The sequence below is a fragment of the Cyprinodon variegatus genome, unplaced genomic scaffold, assembly GCF_000732505.1.
Source record: "Cyprinodon variegatus isolate N-32 unplaced genomic scaffold, C_variegatus-1.0 Scaffold785, whole genome shotgun sequence".
NCBI classification, from domain to species: Eukaryota; Metazoa; Chordata; class Actinopteri; order Cyprinodontiformes; family Cyprinodontidae; genus Cyprinodon; species Cyprinodon variegatus.
Window position 1 is genome coordinate 353721 of NW_015151238.1, and position 7512 is coordinate 361232.

The following is a 7512-nucleotide window of genomic DNA, read 5'->3' on the forward strand; positions in this document are numbered from 1 at the left end:
TATTATTTTCATGAAATTATAATGAACCAATATATTTTATTACTGAGTCAAACAGACTGATTTGAAATGCATCTAGATCGGCTAAATTTCACTTGATTTTGGATGAGCAGTAGTTTGGTGGATAAATATGATTTGGTGTTCGGGTATACATGGCTTTACTTTGTTATATTGTATAATGATCAAACATTTATTGGTTTTATTTCATTTTTTTCCCAACAGTTTCAGACTCTATCCTCATTAAACCATCCAACTCAACATACCAGCCTGCTTCTTGGATTTTGATTAAGAGGGTGTTTAGCTTTCTGTATAGCTGAAAGTTTGTTTAAGAGAACAACACTTAGTGAGGGCAGAACAGTAATCAAACAAAAAACATGTCAGAAGGTTGTAAAACCTCAGGCTTTACACACAGCTTAGATTAACAAAGTGGCACACCAATAAGAGCCTCACTTTTTCTATTGATAAATATTAGTTTCTTACAGAGGAACACACAAACTTTAGGGGTATTGCTGCACCATGTTTTTCCACTTGATCACTGCTGAACTTTATAGTATGGAAATGTTCTGAAAGCTGTAAAAAAAAAAAAAAAAACACAATCCACAGTTTATTGTTTTTTACCTTTTTTGGAATGACTATGACTTGGATGACTGAGAATCTTCACCAGCAAAACAAAATTTATTTGATCTTATTGTCATTTTATAAAAAAAAATGACAATAAAAGTTGTCTAAGTCTAAAGAAAAATAGGGCTAGAAATAAGATTGGCCCTTAGTCTTACCATAAATTTAAAAAAAATAAACAAAGAAAACAAGCAAGTTACTGGAAAAATTACCTCTCTTACACTTGCTTAACACTATATGCTGCTCTATTGAGCCTAACTGAGGCCATAAATTTGTTAAAAAATGAAATTAATAAAAACTGAAAAAGAAGATTAAATATATATATATACCTGATAAAAAAGGTTTGTTCAAAAGAAAAAAAACTTGCAATAAAACAAATATTAGCCTTTATCAAAATCAAATATCCTAAAAGTCTGTACAATCTCAATATATGAATTCAAATAAACAGACACTACTGTTAAGAGCAAATCATTTTAATGAAAAAAAAGGGTGAACATGCAGACATTTTTCATAATTTTGTTGCCTGTGCATTCATCATTTTCGCATTGTTCATTTGTTTAAAGAAGGTTGTTGTTGTTAAAGCATTAAGTAATGGCATGGACAATGAGGCTCTCTTACATTCTTTTGTCTGCAACAGTTAAAGAATCCAAAGGTTCCTCCTGTATCTCTCCTCTCTGCTTACCTCTCAGGACAGAGCAGACTCATGAGAACAGAACAAGCGGAGAGGAGAACGACAGAGTAGAACAGTTTTTACGGATCTTTTTCGGAAAGCAGACAAGTTCGTGCCTCTGCTATTTGAAAATTGTGTTTTGTTAGATAGTAATTATATCGGATGTAAAACTAACTTCAAAATCTGTAACTACGGCTAAAGAAAGCTAAAGAGGGAAAAGTGAAAGGGGTTGGAGGACGAAGGGAGGGTTTTTTTTAAACTTTCACGATTACTTGATTATTGAAATAATCCTCAACTAATTTAGTGATTGATTAGTTGTTAACTGGAGTATAGACTCTAAAACATGCCATTAGCTGACAGAGCAACCCATTTAGATCAATAATTATACCAAAAAACTATAAAACATTACCTAAAACGTTTCACGGACTTCGAAGAACCAGTTCAGGTAGGACACGGTCTACCTTGGAACCAGCCAATGAATTCGAACGCACCCATGGGCAAAAATTTTTGCGGCGGAAATACGTCACCAATCCGTCACTTACTCATCATTAAAGATTAAATATTTATCTTGCAAATCTAAAAAAATATAATAATATATTCTGAAATATTTACATTTTATAATTACATTTTTGTTTGTCTTAATCAAGGTCATTGGGTCAGAGGGGCGGCGGCCTAGCGCCCTCTATTGGAGACTCTATATAAGAAAGTCACTTGTATGTAAAATGTGTTATTGTCTCAGAAAATATTCCCAATCTTGCTTCCTAAGTGGACTGAATGCTTTTCAAAACAATGTTGTATATTAAATTTGCATATGCAAAGGTTGACATTTCTCTATTTTACTGAGTGGTGTTTATCCCCCCTTTAGTAAATAAAAACCCTGACAGTAACATAGCCACTAGGTTAAGAAAGGGCAAAATGCTTAAGCTGCTCTTTCTAAGTGTTTGTAAAGCACTCCAATATCCTCCATGCTGACTGTTTCAGCAGGTTGTGTTAAAAGCCGAGAATCCCACCTCCACATACAAGCAGATAACAGATGTCCCCTAGGGGCCAATAATGTATATTCTATTCTATGACATTACAGTTCATTTAAAAAAAGTGAAAATACAAAATGCTTTTATTTGATAAAGTGCCCATAAATAATAGCATTAAAAAAAACAGCAAAATATTTTCATTCGTTATATTGTCCATAAATAAAAGCATAGTCTTTCCGGCAATTAAATGATCAGTGCAAAGCAATAATTTTATCTTTGTATGTTTGTGTTTATAAAGCCATCAGTAAAGTCATGGTGTCTTCAGACTGGAGGCAGTGGAGCCCCACCGGTCTTCCACCACTCTGCATATCAGATATACAGTGTTTACACCCCGGACCGCATCAAAAAATTAGAAAAGGTGGAAAGTCGCCCTCAAAGTTATTGTCTTGGACTTTCCAGACATATTTGCGGGGTTGAGTGCAGTTATGGCCCTTGTGAACATTTCTCTGAGCAGGTACCATGTGGACATTTTCCTCAGCTCCCTCATATTGCTCCCTCTGCATCCTGTCCTTCATCATCCTGGCCCTCATCATCTTGACTTTCAGCATCTTGACTGTCTGCATCTCCTTCACCATCCTTATCTCCAATATTTCTAGTGTTCTCTGGCAGCCACTGCTCATCACTGCTGTCAGTATACTCATCATCAGAGGAGTCAGAGGGAATTTCCTCAACTATTCTATAGTTTTCCTTATTCTTTGCTGCACTTGTGGTCTAAAAGTATGAGAAAATTATAATTTTACTAACACAAACTACAAATGATCAGCATAAAAAATTATATTTTTAAAACTAACATAGTTATACTCAAAATGAATTTAATTGGAAGCAAAACAGTTATAATGATAGATAAATCAACTACATGACTCATGTTAAAAATATAGTCAGCAATGCATGATGTCCACTGTGTTGGACACATGGTTAATCGCAATTTCCTACTTGCGTGAAATAAAGTTTTCCAAACTAAGTTAATAATATTGTTACCTAGAAACTCCTGCATGTCAGCATACTTTTTTTTTACCTCTAGGATTCTCCGAGAATAGAAGGATTGAGAGGATATTCCAGGAGAGGTAATTGAGTGTGTATTTCTTCCGGCCATCTTGGACTCCGATGACATTAACTTGTAGTTACAACAACTTGCCACTGAATTAACTTCAGTGGAGGGGAGCAGTAGAGAGCCATCTAAGTTTGATGTACCAGGTACATCAAACAGTTTGGGACAGGCAGCCACTGTCTCGCCTTATTATCCTTTGCTTTATCACATGTGCGATCTTGTGCTGAACAAACGGCTATAATTCTGGCATAATTAGGTGTACTGATGTCATGCTTTCACTTTTTATTTCAGGACAGATGTGTTAGAGCTGTTTTTGTAGAAAATATTTTTTAACGGACACGGCAAATTTGGCAAAATGTGTAAAACTTTGTGTTGAATTATGGTCAGTAAATAAAAAAATATAGTGGATACTAAAAGGGGTGTTTAGCTGTGACAATCAGGTGGTTTTGAGGAAGGGTTATACCAACACACATGCTTCAACATAAAATGATGTTGCCATGGTAACAATGTAAAAAAGGGGGTCATTTTGAAAGATTTCAGTTGGATATTTTACTGATTATATGCCCCCGAACAAACTAGTTGCATGGCTAAACCACACATGATATCAACAATGTTCCTTCAATGTGAGTGACACATCTGATGATGAAAAGTACCAGATTTCATGTTTGTACAAACAGTTTGAGACAGGCAGCCATGTGTTGATGAGCCACTGTCTCGCCTTATTATCCTTTGCTTTAAAACATGTGCGATCTTGTGCCGAACAAACACCTATAATTCTGGCATAAAAAGCAGATGTGTCAAGCAACGAAGTAAAAAATACTTTGTTACTGTACTTAAGTACCCTTTTCAGGTATCTATACTTTACTCCATTACTTATTTTTCTTCCTACTTCTGACTTCTACTCATTACATTTTCACACAAGTATCTGTACTTTATATTCCTTACATTTTCAAAACAAACATTACTTGTTACTCTTGGCTTCAGTTTAATGCAGAGGTCACAGATTAGCGGACCACGGTCTGGATCCGGACCCACCTGCTGGCTAATCCGGACCCAACCTGATTTAAAACATTTATAAATTACCACATATTGTCTGACGACTGTGTCTAAACATCACTTGCGCCTCTTCTCCTGTTACCGAAAAATCCCACATCCTCTTTCACCACTCCGCACCCATCCAGACCTCCTGCACAAAGCAAAGCCTACAGCCTCCGCTGTTCCTCCTGTATTACTACGCTCCCACTTATCCTCGGAGCTCGAGGAGAGCATGCGCGATATTATCATTAAAATCATAGGAGCAAGACATTCAGAAATTAACGCTTAATTTAAGATGACATAGGCTATTAAAAAAATCTCCATCCAGCATATGTGCAGTTTCTGATGGAGATGAGAAATCTGCTACCTGGTCTGTTGAAGTACCAATAGTTTGCATCCAATCTTTTAAATAAACGGTGTTAGCTTTTTGAAATATATAAAATTATGCTCTAATTTGTAATTACCAAGCTGTTGTTACTATATTTTAATTTGACGAACCGGATCTTCTCGCCGTTCTTTTCCCTGTTTGATGCGATTGCAATAACGGATCTTGACCTGGCCGGACCGGAGCGGACCCTGCATAGTTTGAGTATGTTTGGCTCAACCTGCTGCTTTGAAGCAGGATTTTCCACCATAAACAGAATCAAAAATAAATATGGATTCAGGCTCAAAATGAGCACCTTGATATGTGCTTGAGAATGGCTTTGTCTACCTTCAAGCCCAGGTTTAAAACCTTACAGGGTAGCCTAAAGCCCACTGCTCTTATTTAAAAAAAAAAAAAATGTGAATCAGGAAATTCACTATATACTGAAAGATTGTTGTTCTCTAGTGCAAAAAACACTTTACATTTTAAAATGGATTTTTTTTTTATTCAATGTATAAGACCTAATTTCATTTCAGTGTTAAATTCTGTTTAAAGGAACAGATCATTATAAATGTCTCCGGACCTTTACTGGTTGATGATTTTCTTTTTCAGACCCCACTTATTTTTAATTGGTTACCCCTGGTTTAATGTTTATAAATATTTATTTCACGTCATGTGCGCCATCCAATGAAGATCATTGGCGCCATCCACACCTAGTGAAATCTAGTCTAACTGGATGGGTTGTATAATGCAAACACACATTGGTTAGCTATTCGTCTAATTTGTACTGATGCCAAAGGAAGTCATCAGAAGCAAGCAGGTGTTCGTCAAACTGAAAACGTGAATTGTCTATGCCATGCTACAGTGTTGCATTCAGAAAAAGATGTCGAAATGTCTGAAAGGTCGGACACAGGAGAGAGCATATCGGGAGATGGAGACCTCCCTCATCCTTGATTGATGTAATGCTTTCACTTTTCATTTCAGGACAGATAGGGGAACGATGTGTTAGAGCTGCTTTTGTGCAAAATATTTTTAAACAGACATGATACTCTGTGAAAAAGAGCAAAATTGGCAAAATGTGCATATTAGTAAAAAATGTTGTTGAATTATGGTTAAAAAATAAAAAAGTATAGTAGATACTGATATGTTGTTTAATTGTGACAATCAGCTGGCTTTGAGGAACGATTATACCAACTTTCATGTTTCTACAAAAAACTCATAAAAAGGGTCGTTTATTCAAAGATTTCTGTTAAAAAAATTGGACGGAATAGAAGCCCCGGAACAAAGTAGCTCCAAGGCCAAACCATACATGATATCAAAAAAATCTCTTAAATGAGAGTGCTAGACAGGTCTTATGATTACATGTACCAAGTTTCATGTTTGTAAATCATACACTTTGGAAGAGTCAGTGATGTGTTGTTTAGCCACCGTTTAATGTCTGATGTCCTGCCAAACAAATGCCTATAACTCTGGCATAGTAAGTCATACGGGTGTTATTCTTGCACTTTTTAATTCACAACGGATAGGGGAACGAATCTTTGGGGCTGTTTTTGTTCAAAATGTTTTTGTAAAGACACAGCACTCTGTGAAAAAGGAGGAAAATTGGCAAAAATTTGTACAAGTTTGTGTTGAACTATGGTTAATAGATCTAGAACCATCATAAATACAGAAATCATTTCTAGACTGTATGAATCAGCAGGCGTTAATGATCAAATTTAACAACTTTCATATTTAAAATTATGTTGCCATGGTAACAATGTAATAAAGGGGGTCAGTTTGAAAGATTTCAGCTGGAAATTTAGCGCCCCCGAACAAACTAGCTGCACGGCCCAACCATACATGATATCAAAAAATTCCTTCAAAGTGAGTGCTAAAAGTGCCTGATGATGATATCTCCAAAGTTTCATGTTTGTACATCAAACAGTTTGAGAGTGGCAGTGAGGTGTTGTTAAGCTACCCTCTGGCATTGCTTTCTAGCTTAATTGCCTGTATGCTGTCCTGCAGAACAAATGCCTATAACTCTGGCATAACAAGGTGTGTCGATATGATTCTTGAATTGTTTAATTCAGGATGGATTGGGGAAAGAAGCTTTTTTTGTTCAAAATGTTTTTGAAAAGACACAGCACTCTGTGAAAAAAGAGGAAATTTGGCAAAATTTGAAAAATGGATAAAAGTATGTGTTGAGCGATAGAAGGGTCTAAAAATGTTCTTTACATAATTTTGTGTTTGTACATCAAATAGTTGAGAAGTGGCAACGATATGAAAACATTTGTTGTTTTGGATTTTCGGCTGTGAATTTTGGAAACTCTCATTGGATTTCTATTGGGGGGGAGTGTGACTTCATCGTGGTCTGGGCCAAACTGCAGGAAAACTGTAAATCCCACACAAATTAGGGTTACATTTCCTGAAAAATTAATACGTTTTGATGTATAGTTTATTTAAATTGAGTGAAAAATTAGGGAGTGAGAAGACTTTGTTAGGAAAAACCAGAACGGCTTTAAAGCTAGAGCACACACTCTGACAGTTAAAGAACTCCACCCACAGACTTGCATTCTAAATTTAGAACTCTGACAGTTAAAGAACTCCGCCCACAGACTTGCATTCTAAATTTAGAACTCTGACAGTTAAAGAACTCCGCCCACAGACTTGCATTCTAAATTTAAAAGTCTGACAGTTAAAGAACTCCGCCCAGAGACTTGCATTCTAAATTCAGAACTCTGACAGTTAAAGAACTCCACCCACAGACTTG